We start from the raw sequence: 15,017 nt of genomic DNA on the forward strand, positions 1-15,017 counted from the left end.
CCTGGGCGCCGGGCTAGGGCTGCCCACCGCTCTGGGCACGTGTGATCCACAGCCCCCTAATAATCACTAGTGTGTGTGTGTGTGTGTGTGTGTTCTGACTGCACAGATGGGTTAAAAGTGGAGGACAAATTTCGATTGCGGTGTAAAAATCACAATTGACAAAATATGGCACATTTACATTTTTTTACATTTTAAATATCATCTTGGTAAAAACTCTACAATGACTGAACATTTAACTGATATTGTCATTTCTCAATTTGCCCTCACAAACAACTTTACACATGGAGAGAGGCCAGATTTACCATTAATTAAATAAAGTGAATCTTTCCCACTCACAATAATTCCTGTATTCCTCAGACAGCATTTTATTTTAGGTGTTAGAATATAAATGGGCAACAGCATTAAGGATGTAACAGAATGCAGGGAGAGCAGAACAGGGCGCGCGCTACTTCACAGCCTATAGCCATGTTTACCCTTCATACCAGTTTCACCAAAATCCCCGGTTATATTTTTTACTCCCTTCACTTGTTTTGATGTTTAAATTTGGTCTCGGTGGCCCCAATTCCTTAGTTGCTAGTTTATCTTGATTATTACGACGACAGAATGGCACTTCTCTTAATGAAACGATTGAGTTGTTCTGAGTTGAAGGAACGCTGACCGTGTTGAGGAGATTAATTTCCCTACGTTACGTCTGACGTAAGCACGTAAGGGCGAGCCCTCCCGGAACCCATAGACATTGCAGCGCCTACACTTTAGAAAAAAATCATTTAACATGAGAGTCTACGAGAGCAGTCGGGGCGATTTACAGTTAGACTCAAATCGCCCCAAAAGGGGCGGTACTACAGGGAATGCACCTCAACGCTGATTGGACAATGGCATTCAGAGGCAAGAGACGCTGTCCAGAAGGTAGTTAAATACCGTGATAGAATGTGAGAGGAAAAAACTTCCTTTTCGTCCTTTCGTGGTGCGTCGCTCAATCGCCCTAATGAACAAACCGCCCCTGTATATATATGAAGATTAATTCAAGGCAACACTAATTTTACTGTTCCACTGTTACTGATATCTTTGCTGGTAAGATCCTCATAGGAGAGGAACTGTAATTCCAGAATAAAGGGAAAACAGTGTCAGTAAAAGTGTGTGTTATAGTGCACAGGTGTGAACTGGTTAGAAGATCAGTGAATGTCACTTTCCCCCTGTCCCAGTCCAGCTGAACTCTGACCCTCTTCACTTTCTCTCTAGGTGTGAAGTAGTGATCTGTCTGTCCTGGGCAGCGTGTCCAGTATTTACCAGTGATTTTATAGTAGCCCAGAAGCCACACTGAACCCCAGACCCCCCATCCCCTTCTCCATTCAGACTCTATAATTACACCCAGTTCCCAGTATTCACTGTCTCCAACATCAACATCCCAGCAGTGTGTCCCTGAGTTAAAGCCCTCAGAGCCCAGGACAGACGCCCACACATTAAATCTCTCTGCATTATCAGGAAGCAGTGATTTCTGTGGTCTGTATTCTACAGTAGTGAGATCATCAGACAGGTGGAGGCGTGGATGTGCAGTGTTGGGGTCCAGAGTAACAGGGTATGAGGAGAGAGAACAGAATGAATCATCATGTTCTTCATGTGTTTATGTGATGAGGTCACATCTACAGACTGCAGGCCCTTTACTCTGAGTGAAATGCTGCAGTAGGTTGATAAGAGGAAGTGATGGTGATGTGAGTTGAATTGAATTAGAAGTTTATTTCAGTTATACAACATAATCAAAAAGAATAAACAGAAAAACACAACAGTGTGCTGTTAATAAAAATGTCAGCAAAATAAACCGAATAGTTATAGGCTGAACCTTTAGCTTATTTTGCCTACCTATTTATATTATCTCACATTACGTATTCCAAAGCAAAGTCAAGAAATAATAAAAACAATCAAACAAACAAAAAACACACATTGCACATATAATCACTGTTCAGGTTTATATGAGTTCACTACCTTACTCTTGTAATTTATTTTCACAATTTCATTTCCTTGCTGCAACTATTCCACAACGTTAACCCCCTGACTCATACACACCTATTTTTATATTAGTTTATATATTATATTAGCTCTTATTTTTTTAAACATACTTGTTGCCCTAAGCTCATATTTATTGCCTAATTTCTGAATACAGTGTGGAAGTGAATTGTTTTGTACCCTCTACATCAGTGTTGGCCAACCCGTCAGAGACCAAGAGCCACTTTATTACTGTGTTACAGCAAAGAGCCACATTATACACATGGACACACTTGAACATCATCCAACCCTTCCTCTCTCTCTCTCTCTCTCTCACACACACACACACACACACACACACACACACAGAGAGAGAGAGAGAGAGAGAGAGAGAGAGAGAGAGGCCTCTGCTCAGATTAAATGTAAATGTCACACAAAAACAGTGTGTGGGCAGTCATGATCTGGTGGTAGGGAACTGGTCTTGTGACCAGAGGATTGTGGGATTGATTCCCAGACCTGAGGCCATGACTGAGGTTTCCTTGAACAAGGCACATAACCCCAACTGCTCCCCGGGTGCCGGACTAGGGCTGCTTACTCTGTTAAAAACGTCCTCTGTTCATCTTCATATTTTTGTTTTGCTATGCATTTTTTCCCTGCCATTTTGAGAGCAAATTATATTACTCCTACACTTTTAAAATTTATTTTTGTACCTCTTATATTTGTAGTCTGCTTCTTTTGTTCTTTGTTTTAAAAATCTATTATATAATAGGCTACATTTTTCTTTTTGCATGCATTTGCAATCCCCTTTATTATCCATGGCTTACCCTCATATTTGTTCCTTATTTAGTTTTTTCTTAAAGGCCAGTTTTTTTCATATAACCCTGTTAGTATGGACAGAAACCCCATATGTCTAATCTGGATCATTATAACGTGAGGGAGGCAGGCAGGACGAGGCGAGTGCGTTGGAACACACACACACACACACACACACACACACACACACACACGTTTATTGAACACACACTTTATGTTAGCGCGAATAGCGCACATTAACTCACACATAGAACACAGAACGCAGCCAATAGCATCAAACAAAGACGAGCACGGGACGCTGCGTGAACGCACATGAAATAGACAAACCACATAAGCCCAGAGTGAACACAAGACGAGCCACAGGTGAGACCAATGAACACACTCAGACACAACCACAACCACAGAAATACATACACAGGCATAACTAGACGTAGACAACATAGAAGACACGCCCAAAAGGTCCGGAACTGTAGTGTGACACACAAACACAGTCTCAAAAATGATGACAGGGACAGAGACAGACACAAAGATATGAGACCCAGCTGACACGTTTGGTCCCTCAAGGATGGAGATCCATGGAGCTCAGACTCAGAGTACCGGACTTCCTATAGACGAGCGCTTAAAAAACGAGCGCTTAAAACGAGCGCTTAAAACGAGCGCTTAAAGTCTGGTCATTCAGACCAAGCCCCAGGTGCGAGTATAGCCAGCTCTAGTGTCGTAACCGTACCTACTACCGAACACTTAGTCTTTGTCCCTAGGGAAAAGAAGTGCCCATTGTTTCGGGGAAATACAGGCATAAGTATTGAGGCGTGGAAGGAGGAAGCGGAGGCCTGCATGCGGGCTCGTCGCCTTTCTAATATTGACAGAGCCTATTTTCTCTTTGACCACTTGGAGGGCGAGGCACGGGAAGAGATTCGGTATAGGTCAAGGGAGGAAAAAGAAAATCCGGATAAGATCTTTGATATCTTGCAGGAGCTCTATGGTTGTCCACAGTCATATGTTGCCTTGCAGGAGGCATTTTTCTCTAGAAAACAACAAGAAGGGGAGTCACTACTTGAGTTTTCGATTGCTTTAATGACCTTAATGGATAAAGTGCGGCGGAGTGCGCCAGAGGGGATTCTTAATGCCGAGGTTCTTTTGCGTGATCAGTTTGTGGAGCAGGTAAGTGAGGGTGCTCTGCGCCGTGATTTGAAAAGTTTTATCCGGGTTAAACCGTTGGCCACGCTGATCGAGGTCCGTAAGGAAGCCATTCGTTGGGAACGGGAGGGCTCCGCTGAGCCCTCACGGCCGCGTAGTTTCTCGTTACCTACCTGTGATCGAGTGTTTGGGGTTCCCGGTACATCTTGCGCCGTGAGTAGTGATTCTCGTGGTGGGCCCCCGACAAGGTCTGACTTGGAGAAATTACAGGCGGACATGGCAAAGCTTATGGAAATGGTGCAACAACAACAAGCTCAGCTTCAGAGTTTTGGTTATGGGACGGCTGTTCGGGGGGAGCCACAGAGGCGTACTCGGTCTTCCCGGGAGGGGCCCATCATCTGTAGACGTTGCCGTCAGCCAGGCCATTATGCTGGGGACTGCGACGGGGAGCGAGTGGTCGGGCCCTGGCCAGCCCCCTCTACTAGGGGCCCTCGGCCTCTGGAGCGTCGGCCTCCTCACCTGAACCCACCGTCGGAAAACTGATGCCCGCTGGACTGAAGAGTCACAGTCCAGAGGGGGCTTTTCTTGGCTCAGGTACTGTGCCCGATCCCCTCACCGTTACCAACGCCTTACTTTCCAACTGTCCACATTTGCTTGTTTGGATGGGTGGGGTTCAGGTCCCATGCCTTATTGACACCGGGTCCATGGTATCGACCCTTACTGAAAGTTTCTTTTCGGCCCAGTTTGAACCTCAGGGGCAGGAGCGTTTACAATCATGTCATTGGTTACAACTTCGAGCTGCCAACGGCCTAGAGATTCCATATTTGGGCTATTTGGAGCTGGATGTCGAGCTCTGTGGCAAAAGTATGCGTGATTGTGGGGTTCTGGTTGTTCGTGACCCCCCCGGGGGCATGGCCAATAAGGTCCCAGGGGTTCTTGGCATGAATGTGATCAGTAAATGTTATCAGGAACTGTTTGGACAACACGGTCCTACGCTGTTTGATCTCCCATCTGTGTCCGCAGCCCCACAGCCGGTGGTGAGGGCACTGCAGCACTGCCATCAGGCTGAAGCCCAGCCTATGCTTAGGACCAGTGGTGCCGTGAAGGTTGGGGGTCGTCGGCCGTGGCGGGTTCCAGGGGGCACCATGACGTTGATCTCCGCTACTTGCCCAGAGTATTATTCTGAACATGGCACGCTTTTCGAGCCCACTGACCAAGGGTTGCCAGGGGGGCTGTTGATTTCTCCAGCCCTTGTGCAAGTGATGCGTGGGTCAGTGCAGGTCCCCGTAGTTAACGTTGGTTGTACGGATGTTGTGCTTTATCCCCGTACCAGGCTTGGACTGCTGAGCACGGTGTCCATTGTGAGTTTGCCACGGGATGTGGTGGAGGTTCATTCGGTTACTGCGAACCCGAGTTCTCCCTCTCCTGCCCTGTCAGTGGAAGAACGAATAGGGGCCGTGGATTTGTCACCTCTATCAGCCGAGGAGCAGGCAGAGGTTCGTGCATTGCTTGTGAAGTATTCTTCAGTTTTCTCCGCCCATGAGGGAGACCTGGGTTGTACTACCCTAATTTCTCATGAGATCCCACTGTTAGATCAGACTCCGGTTCGGCAGAGATATCGCCGCATTGCCCCCTCTGACTATGAGGCCGTAAAAACTCATATCAATCAGCTTCTCCAGGCGAGGGTCATCAGAGAGAGCAGTAGCCCCTTTGCTTCTCCTTTGGTTCTCGTAAGGAAAAAGGATGGAAGCTTACGGCTTTGTGTGGATTACCGCCTGTTAAATGCGAGGACTCGGAAGGATGCTTTCCCTCTCCCTCGGATTGAGGAGACGTTGGACATGTTGGCTGGATCCCGCTGGTTTTCCACCATGGATCTAGCCAGCGGGTACAATCAAGTCCCAGTGTCTGAGGGTGACCGGGCCAAGACGGCCTTTTGTACACCGTTTGGGCTGTTTGAATGGAACAGAATGCCATTTGGTCTTTGTAATGCGCCAAGCACGTTCCAAAGATTGATGCAACGAATGTTCGGTGACCAGCAGTGTCAATCTGTCCTTCTGTATCTTGACGATATTGTGATCTTTTCGTCCACAGTAGCGCAACATTTACAACGTTTGGAGATGGTCTTGACCCGGTTACAGGCCGAGGGACTGAAGGCCAAGCTAGGGAAGTGTGCGTTCTTCAAACCAGAGGTTTGTTACTTGGGGCATGTGATTTCCCAGCAGGGGGTCTCTACTGAACCTGGCAAGGTGGAAGCAGTTTCCAAATGGCGGCGACCCACCAATGTGTCTGAGTTACGTTCGTTCCTTGGCTTTGCCAGTTACTATCGGCGGTTTGTCGAAGGCTTTGCAAAATGGGCAGCGCCATTGCATCGTCTGGTAGCAGCATTAAGTGGGAGCCGATCCCGACGGGCCGTGGGGCAGCCATTTCAGGAGGCCTGGTCGGAGGAGTGTGAAGCCAGCTTTGAAGGGCTTAAAAACAAGCTGGTCACTGCGCCAGTGCTGGCGTACGCAGACTTCAGCCGACCCTTCATCCTGGAAGTAGATGCCAGCTATAGTGGCTTGGGTGCAGTACTCTCTCAGGAGGTGGAAGGTAAGGTTCGGCCTGTGGCATACGCCAGTAGGACCTTAAGACCAACAGAGAGAAACATGAGCAATTATAGTTCAATGAAGCTGGAGTTTCTTGCCCTGAAATGGGCAATTACAGAGAAGTTCAGGGAGTACCTAATGGGACAGAAGTGTTTGGTTTACACCGACAATAACCCATTGAGCCATCTCACCTCGGCAAAGCTAGGGGCCGTGGAGCATCGATGGGCCGCGCAGCTAGCATCGTTCGATTTCGAACTGAGGTACCGATCGGGGAGGTCCAACCGTAATGCCGACGCCCTTTCGCGGCAATACCAACCTGAGGGGGAGGGTGTAGGTGATCTGGCCTTGAGCATTGCGGTCCCTAGGGCGCTGCAACAGGTAGCCGCTAGTGAAGATCGCATCACCGCTTCTCAGTTGGTGGTCTCTGTATTGCCATCTCATTCTTCCCCAGATTTGTGTGCGTTACAGGCCAGGGACCCCATCATTCAGTCAGTTCTGGTCTTCTGGAAGGAAGGACGGCGGCCCACTCGTGAGGAAAGGGGGACCCTTTCACCCTTGGCGCTTCTCTTGCTGCGCCAGTGGGATCGGTTGATTGAAAATAAAGGTGTGCTTTATCGACGTGTCTGGCACCCCAGTGGTCGTGAAGAGTGCCGTCAGCTGATCCTACCAGCTGAGTTGCGGGCAGAGGTTTTGAGAGAACTTCACCAACAGCATGGCCACCAAGGGGCCAACCGTACCCTTGAGTTGGTCCGGCAGCGGTGCTATTGGCCACGAATGTCTGCAGAGGTGCGCCAGTGGTGTGAGGAGTGCCCTAGATGTCAGGTAGCCAAAGAGACGGCCCCGTCGGCCGCCACGTACATGGGACATCTGTTGGCATCTCGGCCTAATGAAACCGTTGCTATTGATTTCACAGTTTTGGAGCCTTCGACCGGGGGGGTGGAGAACGTCTTGGTGATTACTGATGTTTTTAGTAAGTACTCCATAGCAGTCCCCACCCGGGATCAGCGGGCTCCAACCGTTGCCCAGGTCTTGATTACCGAGTGGTTTTATAGGTTCGGTATCCCTAGCCGGCTTCACTCCGACCAGGGGCGTTGTTTTGAGGGCATACTGATCCAGCAACTGTGCAGTATGTATGGGATTCAGAAGTCGCGGACCACCCCGTACCATCCAGCTGGGAATGGGCAATGCGAACGGTTTAACCGTACGTTGCACAATCTGCTGCGCACTCTGCCGGCCTCTCGTAAGCATGACTGGGTCACTTGCCTGCCACATGTACTCTTTTGTTACAACACCACCCCGCATCAGTCCACAGGAGAATCGCCACACTTCTTGATGTTTGGGCAGGAACCACAGTTGCCAGTGGATTTTCTGCTAGGGCGTGTTCGGCCGTCGGTGCCGGGGACCGTGTGCGATTGGATACAGGAACACCAGACCCGGCTTCAAGTGGCGTTTGATGGTGCTAGGGAACGTCTGGCTGCAGCAGCGGAGTACCGTAAGGACAAACACGACGCACGAGTGCGGAGCCCGGCTTTAGCAGTAGGACAGCTGGTGTATGTACGTGATCATGGTGTGAGGGGTCGCAACAAAATCCAAGACCAGTGGAGCTCCGTGGTACATGTGGTGGTGCGGGTTCCTTCGGAGACGGGGGCCGTGTATGCCATCGCCCCTGTTGGTGACCCCACGAAAGTGAGGCATGTGCATCGCAGCATGCTGAAAGGGCTGGTGGGGCCCTATGCCCTGGACAACCCTCAGGGGTTGATTCAACCAGGTCAACCAACTTCTACGGACCAAGGGGAGTTGTCAAGCGAGGAAGATATCCTCCTGGGGGAGCCGGTAGGTGGGGTTGACCCATACATTCCAGCTGGGTCTCCCCTACCTTTAGGTCAGGCCCCACGGGGTGACGAAGGGTTGGGTCTGAGCATTCAGGATGCCCCTTCTAATAGTTCTGCGGTGGGCCCATCGTCCATTCAGCCGCTAGGTTGCAGTCCGGGTCGGGTGCAGGAACCGTCGCGTCGTACTACCCGGGCCACTGCGGGGCAACATTCCAATCCTTATCGGTTGCCCCGGGGGGCAATTCCAGACGTTTAAGGCAACTCATTTTTGGAAGTGGTGGTATACATGTTGTATCGTCGGGGCGACGATAAAAGATGTGGGGGGTAGATTGTAGTGGTGCCTCGGCACCACTACGGGTGCTGCAGCCATGCCGCGTCATGGGTTGCGTCATCACGCTGCTCGGGCATCTTACGTAGGGCTGGGCTTTAAATTCAGGGCGCCGACACTGTCAGATGCACGTTCTGGCTGCCCTACGCCGTTCTGTCCGGTCATCGGCATTAGTTTGCTGTGTGTTATCTGTGGGCAATTTCTGCTGAGGCTGTGTTGGGCTCGTTTAAACTACACTCTTCTGGAGGTACGTAAATTGCTTTCTCCGGGCATTGAAGGCTAGGTTAGTTATCACTTGCTAACGCTAGCGTTATGTGTGTTCAGGTGATTCACTCAGTGGCCGGCTTTCTGCCGTGGCTTTGAGAAGTTCTTGTGTCCTGCGCTACGCGCTGGTAACCCATTACAGCGGGTTATCTCATTCGTGGGCTCCTCGTGGTTTGGTAGGTGATCACTTGGTCACGTATTCGCTAAATGCTACCGTTTATAGCGTCGAGGCTAACGTTTCGTCCTCCCTTGTAGGCTCCATATTTGTGCCTGTTAACCCCGAGACTAGCACTCGGGTTGGGCGTCTAGTCACACTGGATCGGGGTAAGTAGCGTTTTAATATCGCCGCACCTGGCGTAGTAATTATGGAGGGGTTGGCTAATCTGGTCGCTTGGTTTGTTATAGGTTACCGGGTGGTTCCAGCTTCTCTCTCTCTCTCTCTACCGGACCTACCATCAGCCGCGCGGTGCTGGGCTTTGCTCCGGCTGTTGTTCTGCTGCTAGTTTTATGTGTTTATTATAGTGCACTCGCACATGGTGTTGACCCCGCCAACGGCGGCATTACGGTGAGCGGGGCCGAGTGTCGGTCCCTGCGTACGACAGCGTGTGCGTGGGTGTGTGCGCGCGCGTGTGTGGGTGTGTGCGCGCGCGTGTGTGGGTGTGTGTGCGCGCGTGTGTGGGTGTGTGTGCGCGCGTGTGTGGGTGTAAGTGGGTATCCAGTTCTTGTGTTTATTGCTTTGGTTGGGTTAATTTATCGCTGTGTGGATTTGCTTTGTTTCTTTGGTTTCAATTTCGTTGGGCCTTGGGTTCCTCCTGGGGGGTGGTTGGGCCGTTTGTGGTGCCCTTGTTGGGGGGTGATATCTGCGGTGCCGCTGGGGTGTACTATCTGTATCACGTGCGTAAACTCTTGTGTGTGATCACTGGGTTTTGGGGGATTATCGTGCTGCTGCTTGGGGTGCTCAGTCATTCTCTGGGGAGGGCAGGCATAAGGCCCATAATATTTCTTTTGTTCTTTATTTGAGTTATTTGCCAATTTGGAGTTGTGTGATTTGGAGCTGAGTATACCCAATGTGTGAGTGAGTCGGTGTGTGTTTGGGAGCGCGAGTTTTAAATAGATTTATAAATTGTAAATAGATTTATAAATTGACCTTGTTATTAATAAACATTTCTATTCTGACCCTGTCTCTGTGTATTGCAAGAACCTGAAGTGTGCGGGAACCTGGGTAATTTGGGACTAATTTTGGGAGGTCGGAGGATCAAAATTTACTGTCCCCCGGGAGCTTATACCCCCGGGGGTGGCGTAGTCGGAGTTACTTTTTGGTTTTGGCCATACCACTACACAATACATACATCAGCGGCGAAAATTATTGTAAAAATACCAGGTTTACGTGTTTTTATTTTCTAACATGAGCTAAAGCACAGGGTAGACTCAAACGACAAGAGTTTACAACTTCATCTTCAACCTTTTCAGCCCTGGTGCGAATGTGATCCTCACACGTCCCTGGATTCACCAGTTACAACTACAGACACACTAGAAAAAAATCTTGTTTCTTATTTTATGTCACCGTTAACTACACGGGGTTGACGCGAACTTAAATAGGTAGATAGATGGGCCTATTATCACAAGAGCTTGGGTTAGATCTGACAGTGTTCAACGCTGTAGCGAACGGCAGTAACTTTGTTTTACCGCAAAATATGAAAACGATTGAAACCATTAATAACCCAATTAAATCCACCCAATTAAAAATGTACGATCTGGTAAATGTAGTGGTAAATGTACGATCTGGTAAATGTAGTGGTAAATGTAGTGGTAAATGTACGATCTGGTAAATGTAGTGGTAAATGTACGATCTGGTAAATGTAGTGGTAAATGTACGCTCTTCTGACTTGTCCGCGGTGTAGCACTAGGTCCTGCTTCTCGTCCCGCTTAGCAGTAAATGAATAACATGAATGAAGAACGTTCGTATGATTGAAACGCTATTTGGCCTCTATGAAGGTTCTGGGCGGAAACTGCTGGCCACTGTGTCATTGAAATAGCCAATTTCGGAAGTTCTCTGTTTGCTAATTAAGTCAATATGATAATTAAAATATAATCTCCCGACCCCCCCCCCCCCCCCCCAACAAAAAACTCATCGGATCTACACGATTCACGTAGGTCACCATTTTCAACTTCAAAACGGCGAATTTCGCCGAAAGGTGACAGATTTTCATGCCTGCAGTCACAGGATGGTGGTGTTGTCCTGTAGTTGGTGATTGCCTGGATGCCCTGCCACATGCGCCGTGTGTCACCAGTGTCTTTGAAGTGGCTGTGGATTCTCTGGGCGTGTCCGCGCTTTGCCTCTCTGATGGCTCGTGACAATTTGCCCCTTGCTGTCCTCAGGGCCGCCTTGTCACCCGCTTTGAAGGCAGAGTCGCGGGTCCTCAGCAGCGCATGTACCTCAGCAGTCATACATGGCTTCTGGTTTGGGTGTATAGTGATGGTCCTGGAGACAGTAACATCATCAATGCACTTGCTGATGTAGCCAGTGACTGATGCTGTGTACTCCTCCAGGTTAACTGTGTCGCCCTCAGTTGCAGCCTCCCTGAACATGTCCCACGCGGTGCGCTCAAAACAGTCCTGAAGAGCAGAGACGGCTCCTGCCGGCCAGGTTCTCACCTGCTTCTGAACTGGTCTGGAGTGTCTGGCGAGCGGTGTGTAGGCTGGAGTGAGCCACACACACATGCGGTCCGAGAACGCGAGGTGGGAGCGCTGCTCCGCCCGGTACGCGCTGGGGATGTTTGTGTAAACAAGATCCAGTGTGTTCGCTCCTCTCGTTGCAAAGTCCACATGCTGATGGAATTGAGGGAGGACTGACTTGAGATTTGCATGGTTGAAATCTCCGGCGATAATGAACAGTCCGTCTGGGTGTTTGTGTTGCAGGTCGCTGATGGCTCCGTACAGTTCGCATAGTGTCTCCTCAGCATCAGGACCAGCGCTGGGTGGCGTGTACACGGCGGCTATCAGCACGGAGGAGAGTTCTCGTGGTAAATAAAAAGGTCTACATCTGACTATCAGGAACTCCACCAGCGGAGAGCAGTGTCTGGCCACAGCCACAGCGTCTCTGCACCACTCCGTGTTGATGTAAACACACACGCCTCCACCATCGCGGGTCTTCCCGGACGGGGCCGCGCTCCTGTCCGCTCTGAAGGCGGTGAGCCCCGCTAGCTGAATGGCGCTGTCCGGGATGTCGTCGCTCAGCCGCGACTCCACAAAGACTAAAACACAGCAGTCTCTGAACTCATGCCGGGTCGTCCGCTGGAGCCGAATGTGCTCCAGTTCGGTGTGTAGGGAGCAAACGTGTGCGAGGAACAGCGACGGTAGAGGTCTGCACTCCCGCGGTAATCCCGCGGGACCCGACAGAATATCTTGCGGCGCGGGACAGAATTTAATTGTTATTGGCGGGAGCGGGAGTTGAATTAGTCCAGGCGATGCGGGAGCGGGACCAGATATACATGTAGAAAAATCCCGCAAATTAATAGTCTAGAAAATTATAATAATAACAACGCAATGATTTCCATGCATAAGGAACAGGACGAAAACAACTAATCATTCAGTAAGTAAGCAATAAACTAATTCAAAATATTGGCTAAGCAACTGATCACGTGAACATGAAGTGTGCGTCATTTTGTCATTTTGATACAGAAATGGCAGAGACTGTAGACCAGGGGTCGGCAACCTTTGAGACATGGAGTGCCAACTTTAACATGTCCAGTCAATGAGTGTGCCACTATGGCGGCGAGTTTAAATTGTTGACCGAGGAGGGGGGGAGGTGTAAATCGACACAAAAAGTATTATATCGCGATCGATCGCCAAGTTTAAACGCCTCCGCCGTTCGCGCGAGGTGTGCGTGCGGAGTCGCGCGCTACGGTCACTCGCGAAAGTATAATCCATTAATATAATAATTTATATTAAAATATATATATTTTTGCTGATGCTGGTCCAGCGTGTCGCGTGCCAGTGACTATGCCTCGGTGTGCCAATGGTGGCACGCGTGCCATAGGTTGCCGACCCCTGCTGTAGACGGTCAACCAGTTTCAGCTGTGGAAAATTCTATTAAAACAGGCGAATACACCACAATTAAGCCAACTACAGGAAAGTCTGATGTATGGAAGTCATATTCCATTGTAATTAATGGAGATGGAAATCGGCTTGTTGTGATATATGTCAGAAAGTGTTGGTGTACGTCACCTAACGGGATGTGTTTGGACTGTGATAAGAAATGGGACAGCGCGATCCATCACTATATTGCTGTTTTAATTAATACATAAGAAAATTTCAAGTACTAAATCTAATTATTTCAATTCATATTAGGATTGCGGGCGGGGGCGACAGAAATGTGTATGTGGTGGGCGGGTGCGGGATTAAAACAAGCGATTTTTTGGCGGGAGCTGGCGGGAGCGGGTTTAAAACAAGCGGGAGCGGGATTAAAAAAGCAGTCCCGCGCAGACCTCTAAGCGACGGTACAGCCGGGCGGCTGGGGTTAGTCTTTAGCCTCGCGCGGATCCCGGCTCTCTTACCGCGCTTCCACTTTCGCTCGCACCGCTTGCGATGAGACTTCCGCCGGGCACCGCCGTCAGGCGACGCCGCGGTCTGCGGGCCTGGGTCTCCTAGCAGGCTGAGCTCTCGTAGCGTCTGCAGAACTTTATCTTGGAGCTTTTCTGAGTGATTTCTCCACTGTAACAGGGTCTGGCGGGGGTAGAACATGAGCACTGGTGTTCCCTTGCACTTAACAGTGGAAAAAAACTGGAAGTAGCGACAAACAGTAACACAGTTGGGAGACCGCTGACTTAAGAGGAGTTTGTGTGCTCAAACACTCAAGGACGAGCTCCTCGCTAAATTCTTCATTCTGCTTATCTGCATTGGCGCCCAAACAAATCTCTCCCAGAAGGTCGTCATCTTGGTTACCTCCTCCTACCCCCACACAGAGACTGTCAGATATAGCTCTCGCCTTCTAAACTTCTTTCTAAACAAAAGCACCATTTGTCGGACCCGGAGCGGCTGCTGCGTGTTACTGTGTTCATAATTTATTGAACAAAAGTAATTTCTCTCTCAAAAAACTGAAAACCTGCGAAGTGGAAAAGTATGTGAACTTTTTTAGTTAGTACATTGTGGCATCTCCTTTCACAGCCATTACTTCAACCAAACGTCTTCTGTAAACACAAACGAGTGTCTCAAATCTACTTTTTGGGATTTTTGTCAACTCCTCTTTGCAGAACTCCGCCAGCTGATAGAGGCTGGAGGGGAAACCAGCATGTACCGCCCGTTTTATATATCGAATGACAAAATGTACGTTGTTCCCAGTCGTCAGACAATATTTTCACAGACTGGTCTTTAAAGTGTGGGGGGTAAATACGAGGTAAATGATACGACTGGCATAAAAACAAATATAAAGCACATAAAAATAAAACTCACCAGACGCACCGACGGATGTAATAGGGAAGAGAATCCCAATTTTTTTTATTTTCAAAATAAAACATCACTCAGACACTGATCATTGATGATAACAATTCTGTGTGTCCCGGTACCAAATGACCCACCGACCGTTACCGGTCCGCGGCCCGGTGGTTGGTGACCGCTGCTCAAGAGGACCACGAATCAGAGAGGAGAACCCATCTGCTGGTGAACACTGGGAAATCAGCTAATCACAAATAAAAAGACACCAAATGAACACATTCACACACCTCCCCCTGTGTGATACCTCCCACTGTGTCACACCCCCCGCTGTGTCACACCCCACGCTGTGTCACACCCCACGCTGTGTCACACCCCACGCTGTGTCACAGCCCACGCTGCGTACACTTCCCCGCGTTACACCTCCCCCTGAATATCAGTTATTTTATGGGCTACTGGTATTTAGCGTGTGGATACCCATAGAACTGAATGTGTGGCAGGCTATTCTTAGCTGTCTACATGGGTGTTTTGTGTTAACATTAAACTCCTGTTCCTTATACCTTCATGTGACCCAGTAGTATGGTTTATCCCATCCTGGATAGTATGCCACATACTACTATGAGGACCAGTATGCAGTATACAGTATAT

General features: G+C 49.3%; 2 protein-coding genes across 4 annotated transcripts in view; both read right to left on the bottom strand.

Moving 5' to 3' along the window:
- Positions 1-15,017, bottom strand: part of LOC143497908 (macrophage mannose receptor 1-like) — an 81,129-nt gene that overhangs the window by 39,621 nt on the left and 26,491 nt on the right. The window lies entirely within an intron of this gene.
- The window catches only part of LOC143497911 (E3 ubiquitin-protein ligase TRIM35-like), a 9,495-nt gene continuing 8,901 nt past the window's right edge, over positions 14,424-15,017 (bottom strand). For both annotated transcript variants that reach the window (XM_076993543.1, XM_076993542.1), the window contains one exon: positions 14,424-15,017. This exon is cut by the window's right edge and continues 2,471 nt beyond it. The gene's annotated coding sequence lies outside the window, so the exon portion shown is untranslated.

This window comes from Brachyhypopomus gauderio, unplaced genomic scaffold, assembly GCF_052324685.1.
Source record: "Brachyhypopomus gauderio isolate BG-103 unplaced genomic scaffold, BGAUD_0.2 sc116, whole genome shotgun sequence".
Lineage (NCBI taxonomy): Eukaryota > Metazoa > Chordata > Actinopteri > Gymnotiformes > Hypopomidae > Brachyhypopomus > Brachyhypopomus gauderio.